Here is a 23,694-nt window from a genome sequence, read left to right on the forward strand (position 1 = left end):
AACACGCGAAATACCAGAAGGGGACGTAAACAAAGGAATTAGCGTAGCCGGCACTACACAAACGCAGAAATAAAATATAAAACATTCATTACCTTTGACGAGATTCTTTGTTGGCACTCCTATATGTCCCATAAACATCACAATTGGGTACTTTTCTTCCTCGATTAAATCGGTCCTTGTGTACCCAAAATGTCCCTTTATGAAGACCATCAGATCCAGGAAAAATACATTTTTAAACGCAAGCGTTATTTTTAAAATTAAAAAAGTTGCCTATAAACTTTGACAAAACACTTCAAACTACTTCTGTAATCCAACTTTAGGTATTACTAAACGTTAATAAACGATCAAAATGATCACTGAGCGATCTGTATTCAATAGGCACAAGTTTGCGAAACGTAGTCAACTTTTCCGGTTCCATTGTTTACAGCTGTGGACTTGACAACCGGATGTGGCTATTACTCAGATGACCAACGATTTAGTTGAATCGAAATCACAACACTGGTGACATCGTGTGGAAGCTATAGGAACTGTATTCTCAGCCTTAAGTATTTTTCCTTCCAATAGATGGACTGGCGGATTGATTTTTTCTCAGTCGATTTAGTGACCAAGTTTTCTGGCGATTTTGACCACGGAACTCGTTCTGTTATAGTCACAGACACCATTGAACCAGTTCTAGAAGCTTCAGAGTGTTTTCTATGCACACATACTAATCATATACTATATTCCTGGCATGAGTAGCAGGACGTTGAAATTTTTAACAGAATGTTGAAAAAAGTAGCCCGATCTCAAAGAGGTTAATTGGTATCAGCTTTTTTGGTCCTCCAATAATGGGTATCTGTGTTGAAAAAATCATAATCGGTCGACCTCTAGCCTGAATTCAAAATGGGTTAAATGTATACATTTTGTCACCTATAATGACAGTGAAAACATGTTTTTAGAAATGTTTGGCAGTTTCTTGAAAATGAAATACAGATCTCATTTACATACAGTTGCAGTCGTAAGTTTACATACACCTAAGCCAAATACATTTAAACTAAATTCCTGACATTTACAGTGCCTTGCAAAAGTAATAATTTTGTAAATAAAGTAAAAAATAAAAGTAAATAATTTTGCACGCCCAATTTTTCAGTTTTTGATTTGTTAAAAAAGTTTGAAATGTCCAATAAATGTCGTTCCACTTCATGATTGTGTCCCACTTGTTGTTGATTCTTCACAAAAAAATACAGTTTTATATCTTTATGTTTGAAGCCTGAAATGTGGCAAAAGGTCGCAAAGTTCAAGGGGGCCGAATACTTTCGCAAGGCACTGTAATCCTAGTAAACATTCCCTGTCTTAGGTCAGTTAGGATCGCCACTTTATTTTAACAATGAGAAATGTCAGAATAATAGTAGAGAATTATTTATTTCAGCTTTTATTTATTTCATCATTCCCAGTGGGTCAGAAGTTTACATACACTCAATTAGTATTTGGTAGCATTGCCTTTAAATTGTTTAACTTGGGTCAAACTTTTGGGTAGCCTTCCACAGGCTTCCCACAATAAGTTGGGTGAATTTTGGCCCATTCCTCCTGACAGAGCTGGTGTAACTGAGTCAAGTTTGTAGGCCTCCTTGCTCGCACACGCTTTTTCAGTTCTGCCCACACATTTTCTATGGGATTGAGGTCAGGGCTTTGTGATGGCCACTCCAATACCTTGACTTTGTTGTGCGTAAGCCATTTTTGCCACAACTTTGGAAGTATGCTTGGGGTCATTGTCCATTTGGAAGATCCATTTGCGACCAAGCTTTAACTTCCTGACTGATGTCTTGAGATGTTGCTTCAATATATCCACATAATTTTCTTTCTCATGATGCCATCTATTTTGTGAAGTGCACCAGTCCCTCCTGCAGCAAAGCACCCCCACAACATGATGCTGCCACACCCGTGCTTCACCGTTGGGATGGTGTTCTTCGGCTTGCAAGCCTCCCCTTTTTCTTCCAAATGTAACGATGGTCATTATGGCCAAACAGTTCTATTTTAGTTTCATCAGACCAGAGGACATTTCTACAAAAAGTACGATCTTCGTCCCCATGTGCAGTTGCAAACCGTAGTCTGGCTTTTTTTATAGAGGTTTTGGAGCAGTGGCTTCCTTGCTGAATGGCCTTTCAGGTTATGTTGATATAGGACTCGTTTTTACTGTGGATATAGATACTTCTGTACCTGTTTTCTCCAGCATCTTCACAAGGTCCTTTGCTGTTGTTCTGGGATTGATTTGCACTTTTCGCACCAAAGTACGTTTATCTGTAAGAGACAGAATGTGTCTCCTTCCTGAGCGGTTTGACGACTGCGTGGTCTCATGGTGTTTGTACTTGCGTATATTGTTTGTACAGATGAACATGGTACCTTTGTGGAGGTCTACAATTTTTTTGAGGTCTTGGCTGATTTATTTAGATTTTCCCATGATGTCAAGCAAAGAGGCACTGAGTTTGAAGGTAGGCCTTGAAATACATCCACAAGTACACCTCCAATTGACTCAAATTATGTCACAACTTTTGCTGAATTCGGGTCCTTTCCTTGTTCAGGCAGCGCTTGGCGTCACCGGTCTTCTAGCCATCGTGGATCCACTGGTTTCAATTCCCTCATTTACTTGTTGTGTATTTAACCCTCTGTTCCCCCCATGTTTTTGCGTGGGATTGTTTATTGTAGTGCTTGTGAACGTTCCCCGTGAGTGCAGGGCGGGTTATTCTTGTGCCCCTTTATCTTGTTGTTCTGGATGTCCGTCGGGTGTTGGCCTGTAGGGACACCACCTCACATTTGACCAGCTGGTGGACCTGTCCATTTGGCTGGATAACCTGCTGGCTACCCGCGGTCGTCCAGATCGGGTTCTGTTGGGTCCATCCCCCAGCACCTCCGCTCCGGTGCCCATGGAGCTGGGAGGTGCTGTGCGTGGGGAGATTGGAGGAGGTTCCCTCTCGTGCACCATCTGTGGCCGCAGAGGTCACACTGCCGGTCAGTGCCAGGTTGGTTCCTCTGGGGATCGAGGCAGCAGGCAGGGCACGCTGGCGTCATCCCAGGTGAGCCGGTACCATTGTCACCCATAGCCCTCTGTTGCAAACATGTTTTTGTATGTTACTTTTCCTGAGTTTTCCCCGCATTCCCAGCATAAGGCACTCGTCGATTCAGGCGCGGCTGGGAATTTTATAGACAGATCGTTCTCCCTTAATTTAGGGATCCCCGTACGCGCCTTAGACAGTCGACTATTAGGGTCAGGTTTGATTAGGAGGCCACCGCTCCTCTGGTTATGGTGACGCAGGGGGTCACAAGGAGAGAATCAGTCTCTTCCTCATTGACTCTCCTGCATTTCCCGTGGTGCTAGGCCTACCCTGGTTAGCTTGTCATGACCCCACTGTTTCTTGGCAACGGAGGGCTCTCATAGGGCGGTCGCAAGAGTGCTCGGGGAGGTGTTTAGGGGTTTCCATTGGTGTTACTACGGTGGAAAGTCCAGACCAGGTCTCCACCGTGTGAATTCCCCCTGAATATGTCAATTTGGCTCTCACCTTCTCCAAAACGAAGGCGACTCAATTACCACCCCATCGACGGGCGATTGTGTGATAAATCTCCTGGTAGATGCTGCACTTCCCAGGATTCATGTGTATCCCCTGTCATAGGCGGAGACGGCAGCTATGGAAACATGTCTCAGAATCCATGCATCAAGGGTACATTCGGTCCTCCACTTCACCCGCCTCCTCAAGTTTCTTTTTGTGAAGAAGGAGGGAGGTCTGCGCCTGTGTATTGACTATCAAGGTCTAAACCAGATCACGGTGACGTACAGTTACCCGCTACCTCTCATCGCCACAGCGATTGAGTCAATGCATGGGGCGCACTTATTCACCAAACTATATCTAAGGAGCGCTTACAACCTGGTGCGTATCCGGGAGGAAGACGAGTGGAAGACAGCGTTCAGTACAACCTCAGGGCATTATGAGTACCTCGTCATGCCGTACGGGTTGATGAATGCTCCAGTCTTCCAAGCCTTTGTAGACGAGATTTTCAGGGACCTGCACGGGCAGGGTGTAGTGGTGTATATTGATGAAATTCTGATATACTCCGCTACACGCTTCGAGTTGGAGAGTGACCGCATTTCAGCCGTGCGTAATTGGCCGACTCCCACCACGGTAAAGGAAGTGTAGCGGTTCCTAGGGTTTGCCAATTACGACTGGAGGTTTATCCGGGGTTTTAGTCAGGTAGCGGCTCCCATTACCTCACTGCTGAAGGGGGGCCTTGTACGTTTGCAGTGGTTGGCTGAGGCTGACAGGGCTTTTGGTTACCTGAGGGCTCTGTTTACCTCGGCTCCCGTGCTGGCCCATCCGGATCCCTCTTTGGCGTTCATAGTGGAGGTGGATCGTCCGAGGCTGGGATATGAGCCGTGCTCTCTCAGCGCTCGGGTACGCCACCGAAGCTCCGCCCCTGTGCTTTCTCAAAGAAGCTCAGCCCGGCGGAGCGAAACAATGACGTGGGACCGGGAGCTGTTGGTTGTCATCAAGGCTCTGAAGGCGTAGAGATTGGCTTGAGGGGGCTAAACACCCTTTTCTCATCTGGACTGACCACCGCAATCTGGAGTACATCCAGGCAGCGAAGACACTGAACCCTTGCCGGGCAAGGTGGGCCCATGTTTTTCACTCTTTTTTCCCTTTCCTACAGACCAGGCTCCCAGAACATGAAGGCAGACGCACTGTCCCGACTGTATGACACAGAGGAGCGGCCCATGGATCCCACTCCCATACTCCCGGCCTCCTTCCTGGTGGTGTGAAAGCTGGATGGGGACATTGAGCAGGCGTTACGTGCAGAGCCTGCTCCCCTCCAGTGTCCCGCTGGGCAAAAAATGGTCACTGTCCCAATACTTCTGGATCTCATTGTAAATGGCTAATTGAAATGCATGACTTAAAACAATTCATGTTCCGTCTGTTGTCCGTGACTGGTTGATCTATTGGGCCCACACGTCACCCTCCTCTGGTCATCCTGGGATCGGTCGGACAGTGCGCTGTTTGGTTGGGAAGTAATGGTGGCCCACCTTGGCCAAGGACGTGAGAGTTTGTTTCCTCCTGCTCGGTGTGAGCTCAGTGTAAGGCTCCTAGGCACCTGCCCAGAGGGAAACTTCACCCCTTACCCGTTCCACAGCGTGGATCTCACCCCCTCACAGGGAAACACCACGATCCTGGTCGTTGTGGATTGGTTCTCTAAGTCCTGCCGTGTCCTCCCTCTGCCCGGTCTCCCTGCGGCCCTACAGACTGCGGAGGCCTTGTTTGTGCACGTCTTCCGGCACTACAGGGTGCCTGAGGATATAGTGTCTGATCGAGGTTCCCAGTTCACTTTGAGGGTCTGGAAGGCGTTCATGGAACGTCTGGGGGTCTCGATCAGCCTAACCTCTGGGTTTCATCCCGAGAGTATTGGGCAGGTGGAGAGAGTGAACCAGGATGTGAGCAGGTTTCTGTGGTCTTATTGCCATGATCGGCCGGGGGAGTGGGCAGCATTCGTGCCCAGGGCCGAGATGGCTCAACCACTCATCCACTAACCTCTCCCCCTTCCAGTGCGTACTGGGGTACCAGCCGGTTCTGGCTCCTTGACATCAGAGTCCGACCGAGGCTCCTGCAGTGGACGACTGGTTAAGTCGCGCGGAAGAGACATGGGACACTGCCCATGTTCACCTCCAGCGGGCCGTGCTGCGCCAGAAAGCCAGCGCAGACCATCACCGCAGTGAGGCCCCAGTGTTCACACTGGGGGACTGGGTCTGGCTCTCGATCCAAAACATGCCCCTCCGCCTGCCGTGCTAGAAGCTGGGCCAGGCCCGCAGTTTGTGGGGCCATTTAAAGTCCTGAGGAGTGTGAACAAGGTTTGTTTTCGGTTACAGCTTCCCCGATTACCGTATTAACCCTCGTTCCATGTGTCTCTCATCAGGCCGGTGGTGGTTAGCTAGCTCCAGGAGTCTGAGGTGCTGGAGGTTCCTCCGCCCCCTCTGAACATTGAGGGGCCCCGGCGTACTCTGTTCACTCTATACTGGATTTGAGGCGTCGGGCAAGGGGCCTTCAGTACCTCGTGGAGTCTGAGGGGTACGGTCCGGAGGACAGGTGCTGGGTTCCGGTGGAGGACGTGTTGGACCCTTCAATGCTGCGGGAGTTCCACTGGATCGCCCTGCGCCTCGCCCTCCGGGTCGTCCCAGAGGCCGGCATCGGCACGCTGCTGGAGCCGCGTCAATGGGGGTACTGTCTCGACTTCCGCCAAAGTCGGGTCCACTCCTTAATAAGGCAGCGCGGTCTTCTCGCCATCGTGATTCCACTTTCATTTTCCATCTGTTTTGTCTTGTTTTTCCACACACCTGGTTTCAAATCCCTCATTTACTTGTTGTGCATTTAACCCTCTGTTCCCCCCATGTCTTTGTGTTGGATTGTTTATTGTAGTGCTTGTGCACGTTCCCCGTGAGCACACGATGGGTTATTATTTTGCTCATGTATCTTGTTGTTCTGGATGCCGTTGGTTTTGCTTAATAAATCTCTGGTTATTACCCAGTTCTGCTCTCCTGTGCCTGACTTCTCTGCCGCCAATTACACACCCCGCTACAAATTATGTCAATTAGCCCATCAGAAACTTCTTAAGCCATGACATAATTTTCTGGAATTCTCCAAGTTGTTTAAAGGCACAGTCAACTTAGTGTATGTAAACTTCTGACCCACTGGAATTGTGATACAGTGAATTATAAGTGAAATAATCTGTCTGTAAACAATTGTTGGAAAAAAAAAACTTGTGTCATGCACAAAGTAGATGTCCTAACCGACTTAACAAAACCTATAGTGTGTTAACAAGAAATTTGTGGAGTGGTTGAAAAACGAGTTTTAATGACTCCAACCGAACTGTATGTATTCACAACCCTGAGTCAATACTTTGTAGAAGCACATTTCGGCAGTGATTACTGCTGAGTTTTTCTGGGTACGTCTAAGAGATTTCCACAACGGAATTGTGCAACATTTTCCCACTATTTTTTAAAAAGTCTTTAAGCTCTGTCAAATTGGTTGTTTATCATTGCCCGACAACCATTTTCAGGTCTTGCCAAAGATTTTCAAGTAGATTTAAGTCAACCTTATAAGTAGGCCACTCAGGGACATTAACTGTCTTCTTGGTAAACAACTCCAGTGTAGATTTGGCCATTTGTTTTAGGATATTGTCCTACTGAAAGGGGAATTTATCTTCCAGTGTCTGGTAGAAAGCAGATTGAACAAGGTTTTCTCTAGGATTTTGCATGTGCTTAGCTCTATTTAATTCATTTCTTTATCCCAGAAAACTCCCCAGTCTATTAACAATTACAAGCATACGCATAACATGATGCAGCCACCACAATGTTTGAAAATATGGAGATTGGTACTCGTGTTGTATTGGATTTATCCCAAACAACACTTTGTATTCAGGACAAAAGTGAATTTGCTTTGCCTCATTTTTTTTGTTGCAGTATTACTTTAGTGCCTTGTTGCAACCAGCATGCATGTTTTGGAATATTTTCACGTGTTAAATTAATGATGGACTGTCGTTTCTCTTTGCTTATTTGAGCTGTTCTTGCCATAATATGGACTTGGTCAAGAAATTCCACAAATTAACTATTAACTTTTAACAAGGCACACCTGTTAATTGAAGCTGGTTGAGAGAATGCCAAGCCTATGCAAAGCTGTCATCTAGGCAAAGGGTAGCAACTTTGAAGAATGTCAAATATAAAATATTTTGATTTGTTTACTACATGATTTGGTTACTACTCCATATAGGTTATTTCATAGTTGACGTCTTCACTATTATTCTACAATGTATAAAATAAAATAAAGAAACTCTTGAATTAGTAGGTGTGTCTGAACTTTTGACTGGTACTGTATTCCTGTATTGTATACATGTATTCTGACGGGAGAGAAATCATAATCAAATAAAGACCAGAAAAGAAGAACCCTTTTGCTTAACAGGTGGGATACAAGTTCCAATGTGTTGGCAATCTTTAGCCATAACCATTCAGGCCTACACTGAGCAGAGAACAAAATCATTAACATTTTTGTCTATTTTAAATGGCAGTAAAACACATCTTAATAGTAAATATAAAGCGCCACAGTTGTAATGGTATAATGTGCAGAGATTACATTTGTCAATGCAGTGAGTCGCCATCAAATTGAAGTACAAAAAGTAGGCTAGAGAATAAAGTTATAATATAGAAACTTACATTAAACGACGTTTTTGACCTGAATAATTATTTACAGTTATCGTCAGTATTCCATTATGAGTTTGGGTTTATCCCTCTGACTCCGAGTCGAAAGTTGGCATAATGTTCTAAGATTTCTGCAGTCTGCTCTCCAGTTCGTTGGGAGGATTTAGAAGGAAAAAAACTCCCCAGAGCGACTGGTTACGTTCCAGTCCGTTTATAATGTAGCCACGCTACGCAGATGATCAGATTTGACAAGTCCATGAGCCACAAAGACGATACATCAAGTGCGCGAGACTGGTGATGAAGACCACCTGGAACGCACCCATTTTTGCTACAGCTGTGCAGCAGCAGCACACATCAACCGAATACACGACCTGAACAGCAGCGTGGCTGCAAATAATATTTCTACAATATGCAAATTAATCGGTATTGATCGAAAGTAGCCGTGGATGATACAACATACTGTAATAAATTAAATTACTGATGGTAAGTTTACTAAATATATTGTCTTTGTCATTGAACGACGATGACATTTCAGAATGGCATACCGAAATCGTGCTTTCTGACGTTAGCATTTTCCCACATTTTGTCAATATGTTAATTTGACCTGTTATGCGTAATAAGCGAAACTTTCACAATCATCTGGAAGAATTGTATTGAAAGATGTCGGGTAACATTAACGTTACCTAATCACATTATGGTGTGTTGTTAGCAAGGCTAGCTAGTTGGCAAGCTAGCTGGCTTTTGTTCACTACACTAACGTTTTTTTGGACATCATCAATGCGTGTTTGTTTTTTTGCTATGTATTTTAACTACACACGGCACATACATATGCTTTTGTTAGCTAGCTGTAGTTTAAAAACAGTAGTTAGGTCATTCATTTCTGCAACTAGTTAGCTAATGCAATGGTTGATTGTGTGGCTAACATTAGCTAGCTAACGTTACGTCTGCCATCGTCGAATTGAATTGCGCTACCAAAAGCTCGTGGCATTTCTAAACTAGTTACGATATCCCTGCTTAGTTTCATTGTTCTGTACTATATGTACTTTTCAAAACACTTAGCTAATTTGCGAATTTATTAGACATTTGATGGATTATTATAAAGCTATAGATACCCCACCAATATGGCGTGAAGTGCGGTTTTGCTATAAAAACAAATGTCATTGCAATCATGCATGCTTTTTTTCTTATATTAGCGCGTTCTTGTCAGGTGCAAAGTTTATAATTTTAGGGAAGTGAATAGATTTTACTACATTGTGTTGATGTGCAGTAAATCAGATGCATACATTTCTTTCAGGGCCCAACGTTTTTCTTGACTTTTGCATAAATATCCTAAAATAATGATTTTGCCCTAAACCACTGCTCCATATCGCATATACCGTCTAACCCCGTATCATCTGAAATCCACATAGCACGTTGGGGGCGATAAAAACAAGAGCCCCATTCATGTTAAATGAAAGCTAAGTGGCCAGGAACGTTAGCGAAATGTCCACAAAGGGCTGCGCAATTCGGGGATTTCCTGCATGTGGGCATTTCTGTATCTGCAGAAATCCCTCTTTTATATTAATATTGGTAACATTTTAAACTAGGACGGGCGGGAAAGAGGGCCGCTCCTGTACAGTAGGTTGTCATAATGCACAATAGCAATAGCCAACGGCTAGCTACAACTGTAGGCCGTGTCCTTCTACCCCGCCTGTCGGGCACTATTTTTTTTCAGATACGTTAAATACGAGGGCGTGTATTTGGCACGCGGGAGCAAAGGACACTTAGCGAGTAAGGTCTCCGGTACACCTACCACATGACCGGGGGGAACAGTTATGTTTTTAACGGTGAGGACAGCTAGTAAGGAGGACTCCGGTACATAGCAGTCTGGAGTGAAAAGTATTATCAGAGTTTTTATTTCCCTTTTTTAGCCACATTCAAGTGTCACACAAGCATGAAGATGTCTTTCTCAAATGCAGGAACCAATGGGATGTGGGGGTGCGTTACTGCAGATGGGCTAGGCAATTTCATGAATATGAGTATCGACATCACTCTGACCTCCTACCAAAACAGAAAACATGGCGGATCTGAAACCAGTAGTAACCACCAATTTCAATGAATGTTAACATAAAATGTAAATATGAATCTGACCTTCCCACGCCCCAATAACGTGGAGGGCATGCTAGCTAGCCACAGTTTGATTCATATTGTAACGACCCTGGGTTTATAAGCTCGGAAATCGGCTCTGCTGCACGAGCCTGCTTTTGCGGCATAGTCGATAGCGCGCTGGGCTAGAAGGTCGAGACCTGCTCCCTTCTGTTTCATTACATTGGTGTCAGAAGTGGGATCACAGTCTCCCTCAGGACGGCAGGGTAGCCTAGTAGTTAGAGCGTTGGACTAGTAACCATAAGGTTCCCGAGTTCAAACCCCCGAGCTGACAAGGTACAAATCTGTCGTTCTGCCCCTGAACAGGCAGGCACTGTTCCCAGGCCGTCATTGAAAATAAGAATGTGTTCTTAACTGACTTGCCTGGTTAAATAAAGGTTAAATTAAATGGGTAATGTAATGAAACAGCAGGGAGCAGGTCTCAACCTTCTAGCATGCTCGTGCGGCAGAGCCGATCATCTGTTTTCTTCTAAAATCAGCTCAGTTAGCTAGCGAGGTGCTAATTTGCGATGCCAGTTAGCTAACGTTAGCTAGACTCGGGAGCTCATGGGGACAGGGGTTTCAGGAGCCAGCGGGTTAGATGCATTTCCACCAGTGTTGGCTGGTGGGAGGAGCTATAGGAGAACAGGCCCATTGTATTGGGTGGAATTAACTAATGGAGCGTAGTCAAACACGCGGTTTCCATATGTTTGATGTTTGAAACTGTTCCATTAATTCCATTCCAGCCAATACTATGAGCCTGTCCTCCTAAAGCTTCTCCAACCAGCCTCTGGGTTCCACCATGGGAAACAACTGCCTACTAGTTTTTCAGCCAAATATGTAAAACTCATAGCTAGCTTGTCCAGTGACCACCTCGCATTTGCCGCCCTCTGGGTTATGTATGGTATAAAGATTTGGAATTTATTGACTACAGTAGAGTAATGACGTGTATCACGCGCAGTTAAGTGCATTTAACTTAAGCTTTTTCAGTAGCACTTGGAAATGAAACATTGCCAACTATACACACTGGAGAGTTATGTTGCAATCACTAGGCAGCCAATAGTATATATGAAACTGTTAACAGTAAGCCACCTATATCACATGATACAAGTCACCAACCGTTGATAGTTAACATTTCAATAAACAATATTTATTTACATCATCCAGTGGAACTGTAGAAAGAGTGAGATGTACACTGAACAAAAAATATAAGCGCAACATGCAACAATTTCAAAGATTTGACTGGGTCGCCGTATATAAAAGGATCAGTCAATTGAAATAAATTCATTAGACCCTACCGCCCCTAATCTAGAAAACCAGTCAGTTGTCTGTTGTGACCACCATTTGCCTTATGCAGTGAGACATCTCTTTGGCATAGAGTTGATTAAGCTGTTGTTTGTAGAATGCTGTCCCTCTTCAATGGCTGTGCGAAATGCTGGTTATTGGTGGCAACTGGAACATGCTGTTGTGCAAAGTCGATCCAGGACATCCCAAACTTGCTCAATGCGTGACATGTCTGGTCAGTATGTGGGGTTGCACATTTTGGGGAATATTCAGAGGTGGAAACTTAATGTGGGAATGGACGGGAATATATGGGATTTAACAGAAATATGCAAATTAATATTAATACTGTTTAAATGTAGATGTTTTTTTGCATTGGATATATTTACCATATCATATGGAGAAGGAAACAAACCGTTTACCATAAGTAGACATAATTGCAAATGATTAAATCCTTCCAATAGAAAAAAAAGCAACAATTGTTATGAATTGAACTTTAATTAATTAACTCTTCACATGGGATGATTTCACTGAACAACAAAAAGGAATTTTGAATGATCATCGCATCTTCCAAAAACGTTTTCAACATACATCCGTAAAATGATAGTCTAGAAACTAAAGCTTTAGTTGTCTTCCTCTCAGGCTTCCATGTCTTCTCCCTGGACCTCCTCAATGTCCACCTCTTGAACATCAGACTCTGAGGCCTCATCCACACTGTCACTTTCCAACCTTGTTGAGGATGGCTCGTTGTCATGATCAAAAAGCCTCAAATTTGCCCGGGTGTCCACCAATGTTTTCAACCCTTGTATTGGTCAGCCTGTTGCCTGCTTTTGTCTGTTCCCAAACAAGACCAGTTGCGCTCTGAGGCGGCGATGTTGGTGGGATTTGGGGGGTGATGGAAGCAACAGGGGAAAGAGCCTCAGATCCACAAAGCCCCTTCCACCAGGTGGCTGATGAGATATGTTGGCACGACTGCCATATTGCATCTCCATCCCAAAGCCCTTGCTTAGAAGTGTACTTTACCAGACTGCCAAGAACCATGCCCTCATCCAGGCCAAGGTGGTGAGACACAGTAGTGATGACACCATAGGCCTAGTTGATCTCTGCACCAGACAGGATGCTCTTGCCAGCATACTTGGGGCTTAATCCAGCCGCCGTGTCAGATTTCAAAAAGGCTTTACGGCGAAAGCAAACCATGCGATTATCTGAGGACAGCGCCCAGCACACAAATGCATAACAAATCATTTTCAACCAGGGAGTTGCGACACGAAAGTCAGAAATAGCTATATAATATATGCCTTACTTTTGAAGATCTTCTGTTGGCACCCCAAAAGGTCCCAGTTACATTACAAATGGTCCTGTTGTTCGATAAACTCCTTCTTTATATCCATAAAAACTCAGTTTAGCTGGCACACTTCAGTCAATAATCCACTCGGTTTCCTTCCTTCAAAATGCATACAAAATGAATCCCAAATGTTACCAATAAACTTATCCAAACAAGTCAATCAACGTTTATAATCAAACCTTAGGTACCTAATACGCAAATAAAAAATACAATTTAAGACGGAGAATCGTTATTGTCTTTACCTGAGAAAAATACCAAAGAACGCGCTTAGAAACACTACAGCCAAAATGGGAGCCACCTAGAAAAACTACCATTTCTGGCTAATTTTTCCAAAAACCAGCCTGAAACTCTTTCTAAAGACTGACATCTGGTGGAAGCCCTAGGAACTGCAACTGGGCACGATTTCGCCCTGTTATAAAAGTGACAGCCATTGAAATCAGTGGTAGGATTAATTTTTTGGGGGGTGGTTTGTCCTCAGGGTTTCACCTGCCGTTTCAGTTCTGTTATACTCACAGACATTATTTTCACAGTTTTAGAAACTTTAGAGTGTTTATCCAAATCTACAAATTATATGCATATCCCTGCTTCTGTGCCTGAGTAACAGGCAGTTTACTTTGGGCACGCTTTTCATCCGGACGTCAAATTACCACCCCCTATCCCAAAGAAGTTTTAAGGCAGAAGTCTTCACGCTTTTTGATGCATTTCAGAACTGTGGTTTCCTCTGCTTGGAGCAACAGTGAAGTGGGCAGGGCAGTACGGATTTATTCTCTTACATCTGCAAGCAGAGTCTGAACATCAGACAGGATGGTATTGTCTCCCTCAATCCGTGCAATGGCTACTGCTATAGGTTTCGGGCTGCTTACCACTCTCCCAAAATACATCCTCCAGGAGGATCCTCTTGATCGGGCTGTCCATATCGGCAAACTGAGGTGGCCATTTCTTGGAGACTGTCAAACATGATGACAACAGCAGCTTCAATGTGGTGCTCTTATTCTTCTCACTTTGCTTGGTGAGGTTTATTGCTGCTATAACTTGATGACCCTTCACATACCTAACCATTTCCTTGGCTCTCTTGTAGAGTGTATCTGTTGTTTTCAGTGCCGTGATGTCCTTGAGGAGCAGATTCAATCCACGAGCATCACAGCCAATTGTTATGATGTGGGGGTAGGACTCCTCCACTTTAGACCAAGCAGCCTTCACGTTTGCTGCATTGTCTGTCACCAGTGCAAATACCTTCTGTCGTCCAAGGTGAGTGATGACTGCCTTCAGCTCATCTGCATCATAGAGAGCAGTGTGTCCGGTTATCCCTTGTGTCTGTGCTCTTGTAGAATACAAGAACATTCGACCACCCATCAGAGATGATTGCAATAGTCTGCTTTCTCTATGATTTGTTTGACCTTCACTGGAACTCTGTTGAACTCTGCATCTAGAAAATTCGTAGATAAAGCATGTCTGGTTGGAGGGGTGTATGCTGGGCGAAGAACATTCAGACATCTCTTCTAATACACATTGCCTGTGAGCATCAGAGGTGAACCAGTTGCAAACATAGCTCGAGCAAGACATTCATCAGCATTTCTCTGACTACGTTCCTCCATTGAGTCAAATACATTTCTGATTCCAGGAGGACCATGAGCTGTTGCTATCGATAAGGTGTCTGATTCGTCATTTTCACCTTGAATAGAAGTGGGGGGACTTTTGTCAGAATTTGCTTGTTGTGAGCGTTGAGGGAACTTTATTCACTTGGCCAGATGATTCTGCATCTTTGTTGCATTCCTCACATATGATTTTGCACCTTGTGTATCCCACAAAAAAGGTTCACTGTTATAAGCTAACTTTTCTTTTATGCATTTAAGCAACATTACCAAAATTCCCGGGCTTAACTTGCCATTTAATCTATCAGTATGTAAGCCATGGAAGAACTGGGACATTTTCAGCTTCCAAGAATTGTGTACAGATCCCTGCGCCATGGGGCCGTGCTTTATCATGCAGAAACTTGAGGCGGATTAATGGCACAACAATGGGCCTCAGGATCTCATTTTGTCTGTCATAGTTGAAGTGTACCTATGATGAAAATTACAGGCCTCATCTTTTTAGGTGGGAGAACTTGCACAATTGGTGGCTGACTAAATACTTTTTTGCCCCACTGTACATACAGTGTGTGTATCTGTAAACTTTATTTTGCTTGGATTGAATTGAGATTCACACATTTTACAAATTATTTGAGGAGATACTTATATTCCTGACAAATATGTTCTCTTTATTTTTCAGGAAACTGACAACCCAAGATCAGCCAGTTGAGGACACCTGAGCCCCCCTTTGTACTGTGACTGTCTTGTACCACAATGCTTGGCCTTCAGGGAAGCACCTCATCCCCTAAAATGTATCGTTGTGTGGCTTGTTCAGCCACCTTTACTGGATTGGCATCCTTGTTGGTGCACCAAGCTTCTCATGCAGTTCAATATGACAAGCAACCACCACAATCTGAGAAGCAGCCTCTCTGCACTCACTGTGGTGAAGTGTTTTTAAACAAGGAGCTCCAAGACCAGCACTGCTGCAAAGCACTACCTGAGACCCCGGCTCCCTCTCTTTTTATCTGTGATTGTGGGGATGAGTTTCAGAACTTTAATGAAATGCTGGAGCATAAAAGATCTCATGTCTCAACCCCCCAGCAGCAGACCCAGACGACTGATGCCAGATATTCGGACCAAGAAGAATCCAGTCTGGTTGAACCTGTCCAACCAGTCTCCCTTCAGCCAACTCTTAGCCAAACCATTTTGGGCCTTGGTCCCCCCTCTCATCCCTCACCCCTATCTCCTGTCATTCCTAGTTCAATTCTCCCACAGCTTAATAGCACATCCACTGTTCCTGAAGTCTATACAAATAAGGGGTTTATTGCCCTAACCAGACCTCCAGAGCTGAACAACCTCCCTCCAGGTGCAAGTGAGCAGGAATTACAGCCTGATGAGCTTGACCAACCTGAGAACAGCTCTACTGCACAGGAACCTCGCCACAATCCATCCAGGATGAGACTCCTGAGGATGCAGACTGTCCCGTTACAAGCGGTGCATCTTCAGAAGATGCCGGCGCACCTAAGAATGAGACAATAATGAAGATGATAGCAAATGCCTACATGAAACGTTATCAACCTGCTCAACACTACCCATTAAGACACAAGAGACTTGTGGTCCCCAAAAAAGAGCTTATACCAGTGGAGGTGATGTCACAATCCAAACACACAGCAGCATCCACACCAGGGCCCTCTATTGGCCAGTTAAGACACCTGCTTACAAAGTCTGGTGCAAAGACAATAGCCCGTCCATCTGGCAGTAGTGGTATCATATCTTTGACTCAGACCTTCTGCCCTGTAGTAGTTCTTGAGACCCGCCAAAAGCTTATTGATTCTAGAAATAGGGCCACACAGGGGAGATATCAATGTGGTCGCTGCCGAAGTGTTTTTCAGGACTTGGACAGCTTGACTGTGCATCATGCCTTACACAGGAAGGAGATAGTGAAGTGTTGTCGTCACTGTAAACAACTGATGATTGGAAAACCACCGCTTCCAGACAACCACATCTGTCCCCTGGCTCCCCACCACCTTACCTCAGTGGGGAGTAAATGCCACTCTATCAAAAAGACTGCATCATTCCAGAAGCAAAAGAAGCGACAACCGCAAAGAATCTTCCAAAGTGTTAAAGCTCGGACGCCTTACTTTTGTCAAGTGTGCAAGCACAACTATGCCCGTAGGTATAATCTCAATGTGCACAAGTGTCAGGGGCCACCCCATCCTCTTCAGCATGCCTCCAACTCTGCCCTGTACAAAAATACTGCATTTGGAGAAAACATTAAAGCAAGGGAGCCTGTCACAGGCGTCAACCAGAGGCCTCTAATCTCCAAAAACATTGGTGTGGGCACTGACAGCACTCGTCAGATAAAGGAGGAGGCGATTTCTGCAGAATCAAGGCCATATCCACAGTTTCCTGATTTGCTCTGGTCCGGTTCACCTAAAAGCTTCTCATCCTTCTATCCTGAAGTTGCCAAGCATGTAACACCAGGAGAAATTGATTCAGGATCTGCAACACTACAGCAAGGAGATGGTGAAGGGGACAACGCAGCAAGTAGTTTTAAACAAGAAGGTAAAGATGGAGAATGGACAATGCCTTTAGATGATTCTGAGATTGACGTGCTGATTGAGGCAGTAGATGCAGAAGACGACGATGATTTAATGCTACAAGAACCTATTTCTCAAGGTCATGTCAAATCCACAAAGGATGGCGTGCCTTATTTCATAAAAGATGGTGCTAGACGTTTTCCCTGCTATAGATGTCAGAAAACGTACAGTCGAGGGTGCACATTAAAAAAGCATCAAAGGCTGTGTGGAAATAGGTCGTTTCTGCCACAATCTACTTTTCGGGCGGTAGCACAGAAAGTCAACAAGGGTCAATTCCAATTTGATTGCTATGTCTGTGGGAGGAGCTTTAACCGCAAAGATAACATGCTGATTCATAGGAAGAAGTGCCAGTTAAGTAGAACCATGGCCAAGAATGATAATGGACTTTTACAACAGGGCATATCAGCAGCCCAGGCACCGCAACATCTCGTGGCACAAAGTAGTAAAAATCTGGAGGATAATGGGGCAAATTGGGGTATTATGTCATTGCCCAATGTTCTCCCCAGGAGAGTGACGTGTGAGTGTGGGGCAGGCTTCACTAGCCCACGGCTCCTCCTAGAGCATTTGCAAAAGCATGCGCAGGAGGCCTATACCTGCCCCACATGCGGTGAGACACTGAGTTCCTGGGCAGACTATGAAGTCCACCTACAAGTACACATGCAGCCTCGGCACCAGATGTATGGGGGAATGCAACAGCAGTGCTCTCCACCTCTACTGCTGAGGTTTCCACAGCAGCCACGTCAACGTCGGCAGCCCCTGCCAAAGCAGCGACATGCGCCTCCGCAACACTCTCTGCCAGCACAGCGCCCTCAGCCAAATCAACAACCTCTGCGGAAGCCTAGGAAGCCACAGCCGCGCTGTGTGTGCATACGATGCAGCAACACCTTTTGCAGTCGCGGCGCGCTGCTAAAGCACCTCTCCTGGAATCGGTGTAAAGGTGACAGAGGAGCTATTTCAGCGAAGGCAAACCACTGTTCCCGATGCAGCATGGACTTCCCCAATGGCCTCAGCCTCAAGTTTCACCAGCTAAATGGAATGTGCAAGCCTGCCTTCAAGCCCATGCGTTGCCCTGTGTGTGTGCGCTGGTTTGGCACTGTGGAGGGACTCCAGAAACACCTGCAAACACACGACCAGACCAACTCGTTTCGCTGCCTCATCTGCCAGCGCCTCTATCCCAGCCTACGGTCACTGAAAGACCACCGCAGAAAGGTCCATTGCATTTTGTCTGGAGACACAGCGCAGGTTACACAATGAGAGTGAATACTCTGAAAATCATAATCCAACAGAACATGTATGAACAATGATTTTAGCAAAATGTTTTGCAAGATCTGTTATTGATTTGAGGGATTAATTGTCTTGTGTCACCATATATAATCATTATTGTGCTATTCTACTTTGATTCTATTTTCACTGTCTCTCAGTAGACTTTTCTTGCTCACTTGAACCTATTTTCATGGCCATAGTTGTAAACTGTTGTATTGTGCTGTAAAATGCAATGATGTTCTTAGCTTGTTCTTAAAGGGATACTTTGGGATTTTGGCAATGAAGCCCTTTATCTACTTCCCCACTATGAAGGAAGTTTGAGGGAGTTACCGTAGACTTCGTCATGCGCTAATGCTAGTTAGCAACTTCCTTCAAACTGCATGCAGAGGTATAAAAATGGTATCGACATGTTAATCGGACTGACTGGGAAATAAATTGAAGGGCTTCATTGCCAAAATCCTGAAGTATCCCTTTAACTCCTCAGCCATTATTAAAATGCGCCACTTATTGTTCAAGTGCTCTTTAGGTTGTGAAAAAACATTGATGGTTATATCTTAGTATGGTAGCTATCAGTGCATTTGGGAGAAAACAATTTGTAAGTGAATATACACTACAAAGTATGTGCACACCTGCTCGTCGAACTCCTCATTCCCAAATCATGGGCATTAATATGTAGTTGGTCCCCTCCTTTGCTGCTATAACAGAATCCACTCTTCTGGGAAGGCTTTCATGTAGATGTTGGAACGATGCTGGGGACTAACTTCCATTCAGCCACGAGCATTAGTGAGGTCGGGCACTGATGTTGGGTGATAAGGCCTGGCTCGCAGTCGGCATTCCCATTTATCCCGAAGGTGTTCGATGGGGTTGAGGTCAGGGCTCTGTACAGTTAAGTTCTTCTACACCGGTGTTGACAAACCATTTCTGTATGGCCCTCACTTTGTGCACAGTGGAATTGTTATGCTGAAACAGGAAAGGGCCTTCCCCAAGCTGTTGCCACAAAGTTAAAGCACAGAATTGTCTAGAACGTCATTGTATGCTGTAATGTTACGATTTCCCTTCACTGGAACTAAGGGGCCTAACCCCAACCATGAAAAACAGCCCCAGACCATTATTCCTCCTCCACCAAACTTTACAGTTGGCACTATGCATTGGGGCACGAAGCAAACCCCCGATTCGTCTTTTGGACTGGTGATCTTAGGCTTGTGTGCGGCTGCTCAGACATGGAAACAACTTTCATGAAGCTCCCGACTAACCTTTCTTGTGCTGATGTTCCAAACTGCCTCTAGAAGCTTGGTAGTGAGTGTTGCAACCCGAGGACAGACAATTTTTACATGCTTCAGCACTCGGTGGTTGTGTTCTGTGAGCTAGATGTTTTCACTTCACAATAAAAGCACTTACAGTTGACCAGGGCGGCTCTAACGGCAGACATTTGACTAACTGACTTGTTGGAAAGGTGGCATCTTGTGACGGTACTACTTTGAAAGTCACTGAGCTGTTCAGTAAGGCCATTCTGTCAGTGTTTGTCTATGGAGATTGCATGGCTGTGTGCTTGGTTTTATACGCTTGTCAGCAGCGGGTGTGGCTGAAATAGCAGATTCCACTAATTTGAAGGGCTGTCCACATACTTGTGTGTATATATTTTAACACTTACACCAAAACAGAAATGTATAGGAAATAGCATGTAGTGTGTTGCTCCTTGTTTTAATAAAGCCCCATTCAGAGATGAAAGATTTGAGTTGATTGTTGTCACTAACCAGGTTTCCAACCATTTTATGTGTATGAATTACCTGATGCGGAAATATACTCATGACAGGCCTGATGGAAACAGCAAATGTATTGGTAAAATGTCCAAATGTCGATAAAAGAAAATATGCCACACTAGTTAATGCAATGGAAACCTATTGAATGTTAAATGTATTTGGTACATGAAAACGTAAGTATTTTTTGCTTAAATTGGGTCCTATTAGTTTGTCACCCAAACGGTTCGAACGCTACCATACAAAGTGTACACGTCGACCTTATTACCGACTTCAGAAGAGTCTCGACACTTGTGGTGTTGGTAAGAGTATCCCCTTTCCAAAAAAGTGGTCATAATAGTTGTTTCGGTCAAACCGTTCAGACTCCACAGAAGTTTTTGTGAGAAGACCTGTTTTCGGGTTGTCTCATGGTCTGACAAACGGTACTCAAGCTCTTTCACTGCAGATGCGGAAGTGCGACACTGGGGAATGCGGTGAAGAAGAAGAAAAACATCTCCAGTTTAAACTGACTTTTGATGAGGATTTAAAATTACAATAAATGTAATTTAGATTAATGCAACGGTGCGTCAGTCGACTCTAGTGGGCTAATGTCAGTTTTTGTGTGTCACGAATGACGTGAGCAGTAAAGGCTATATACTATTTACAGAATCTTCCCATATTGAAGGCTTTTACTATTTGGTGAAATGAAAATGGGTCACAGAGGGACTGACTGGTTAACCATTAAGGCTTAAACGTTGTTTTTAGGAATGCATGTCTGATAATGAATATGTTGATAATTTGAACATTTGCCTTCTTCCGAGCGTCGTACAAACCATCCTGATCTCAGGAATTTATAGTCTGGGTAGCAAAACGGAATGTAAACTAGGATTGTAATAGGCTAGCTCCCCTCTTCCCTTCATTCACTCATTACCAGACTCAACCAGAGATAATAGATATAATTACACAATGCTTGCCTCTGCCCTGACAATGAGATTCGTTGTCCATAGAGTGGAACAACGGCCTGACAAAGCTCCCGTATATTCTCTTTGGATTGGTGGATTCATCTCGTCACTTTAATATAATTTTGAATATTCAATTAGGGGTGTTGACGTCAACCGTCTGTCTTCAATGGAGATTGAGATGCTCTGCTGCCCTCATAAATATACATAGTCTCAAATTTCACTAGGGATAACTTCACAATTGCCGGGATGTCCTGTGCGTCTCACTTATGTCGTTACACTTTTTTTACGAAACTTCTATTAGATCAAGTTAACCTCACGTATCAAAACAGCTATTAATTTTATATTGACTAAATTCGACACTGACTCCAAACAAAAACAACTCCCTTGCTTTATAATTCATGTCCTGGGGCCTGTTGCACAAAACTAGGATAAGGGATTAAGCCAGGATATCTTGGTGATCCTGGCTCAATTGATCCGTAATCCGGTTGCACCAAAGATGGATAGGGGGCAGGAGGATATGTTATGGTATAAATTACCATGGAGATTTATTCTGTGGAGCTAGCCTGCTCCAGACCAGGCTAAATTCCAGGATCTATTTAATCTCATCCCTAATGTCAGTCAGCAGTCACCACAAATGGAAACCAATAGTTATTTCACTGCTCACTATACATTGTTATCACATATAACTAGACCCACTGTTATTTAAACGTTTGTGATCATTAATTTCAATGATTTTGGATAAAAATGATTTTTAGATGATGTTGCTATCATTAGATAATTTACAGTTTCCCATAGACTATAAGGCTATATATAAAATTATAGAATATTAGGGCCACAGAGGGGAAAAAAACACAAGTCATAATATTGTAACCAGTTGTTTTAAAGGAGGACAGTTGTTAAAATGACAGATGTGGGGAATTTCGTGAAATTGTACTTCAGTATGGTTTCATAAACAAAGACATGCTGATGTGCCAGAATATTAAGTATCACATTGTCATAAGTATCAAAACTGTAAAAACAATATGTAGCTTTTCTGCAGAAAGAACCAGCCTCATAAATGTATGACTTTATCCTTTTTCTTCAGTGTGGCCCTAGTACTCTGTCATATAAACAAATACACATTCCATATGAATATAAAAACACAATGTGTAACATTATGTTCCTTTATTGAATAAGGACAAAACAAAGCAGGTAAACCATCAGCTCCTTTCGAAACTGAAGTCACAGTGACTCTACAAGATGGAAAGCACAGAATCCAAGCATATTATACAAAATGATACATACACATTCAAAGGTCTGTATATAACACACCCTGCATGTCTGCACACTAAAATAAATGCAGGACAAATCCATACACATTAACTGAACAGACAAATGAATGGATGCAGTAGCCTCCTGCAGCCTTGTATTACACACAGTATACCGCACAAACATCATAAGAGGCCAAATTCGTCAAAAAACGAACCCAAAAAAACCCAAATTCCTCTGCCACCGCAGGACATATTTAACCAAAATTGAAAGCACACATACTAACTAAAATAATTCAACACATATTGGTCCCTCAGCAGCCGACCACTGTCGTCATCAGGGAAGATTGCCGGATTGTCCCAGTCCATGGCTGGTGGCACTCTGGGGGCCCTCTCCTTCCTCAGGCAGGCCACATTGTGGAGGACAGCACAAGCCACAGTAATAATCACATGCCCTAACAGGGCTGACCCTTAATTTGTGAAGGCAGTGAAAGCGTGCCTTCAGGAGGCCAAAGGTCATTTCAACTCTGGCCCTGGCATGGGCATGGTTGTAGGCCTGCTGTGCTTCCTGGGGGTCTGTGAAAGGTGTCAGGAGAAAAGGCTGGCAGCCATACCCCCTGTCTCCCTGCAACACACCAGAGAATTCACCTGTCAACACAAAATCTCATCATTACTACCTCATAAACACAGTGATATTCTTGACACAGCCATGATGGTTATAAATAGGGGTTGTGTGGCTTACCTTGTGATAGGCACTGATAGATTTCAGAGGCCCGAAAGATTCTGGAGTCATGGACTGAGCCAGGCCATTTTGCCACAACATTGCTGATCACAGTCAGCATTGCAGACCATCTGAAATCATAAGATGAGGAATATTACACCAATCAATGCACATCACTGGCAATGCAGAGTGTTCGTCAATGGACAATATCAAAAGTTATGTTCACCTGAACATTAATGCTGTGAAAGGATTTCCTATTCACAAAATCGGCCTCTTGGGCACCTGAGGGGCTTTTATCCTTATGTGTGTGCAGTCCACTGCACCAATGACATTGGGGAAACCTGTCACACAAAGTAATGAGTATCCTACTATGTGTTAACAGTTGTCCTGTAATTTGTAGATCCTCTTACCTGCAATCCTATAGAACTCCTCTTTGATGTCACAGAGTCTTCTGTGGCCAGGGAAGGAGATGAAGACATCTGCTAATGCTTTGATAGCCAGACACACACTCCTTATTGTGCGGCAAATTGTGGCCTTGTTCAGCTGTTCTGCATCCCCCACTGAGTACAGGAAGGCTCCACTAGCAAAAAAGCGCAAGGCCACACAAACCATTTGCTCCACACTCAGTGCATGGCTCCGTG

At 44.2% G+C, this 23,694-nt stretch overlaps 2 long non-coding RNA genes across 2 annotated transcripts; one reads left to right on the top strand and one right to left on the bottom strand.

Annotated features, from left to right (window-relative positions):
* Positions 1–8,526: 8,526 nt before the first annotated feature.
* LOC135534376 (uncharacterized) lies at positions 8,527–15,954 on the top strand. Its single transcript, XR_010454677.1, has 3 exons — positions 8,527–8,689; positions 14,035–14,204; positions 15,225–15,954. It is a non-coding gene; the product is annotated as an uncharacterized LOC135534376 (long non-coding RNA).
* A 6,531-nt stretch (positions 15,955–22,485) lies between these two features.
* On the bottom strand, positions 22,486–23,454 carry LOC135534374 (uncharacterized). Its single transcript, XR_010454674.1, has 3 exons — positions 23,280–23,454; positions 23,075–23,184; positions 22,486–22,957 (listed from the first exon to the last, which is right to left on the bottom strand). It is a non-coding gene; the product is annotated as an uncharacterized LOC135534374 (long non-coding RNA).
* Positions 23,455–23,694: the final 240 nt, after the last annotated feature.

This window comes from Oncorhynchus masou, unplaced genomic scaffold, assembly GCF_036934945.1.
Source record: "Oncorhynchus masou masou isolate Uvic2021 unplaced genomic scaffold, UVic_Omas_1.1 unplaced_scaffold_3318, whole genome shotgun sequence".
Taxonomy (NCBI): domain Eukaryota; kingdom Metazoa; phylum Chordata; class Actinopteri; order Salmoniformes; family Salmonidae; genus Oncorhynchus; species Oncorhynchus masou.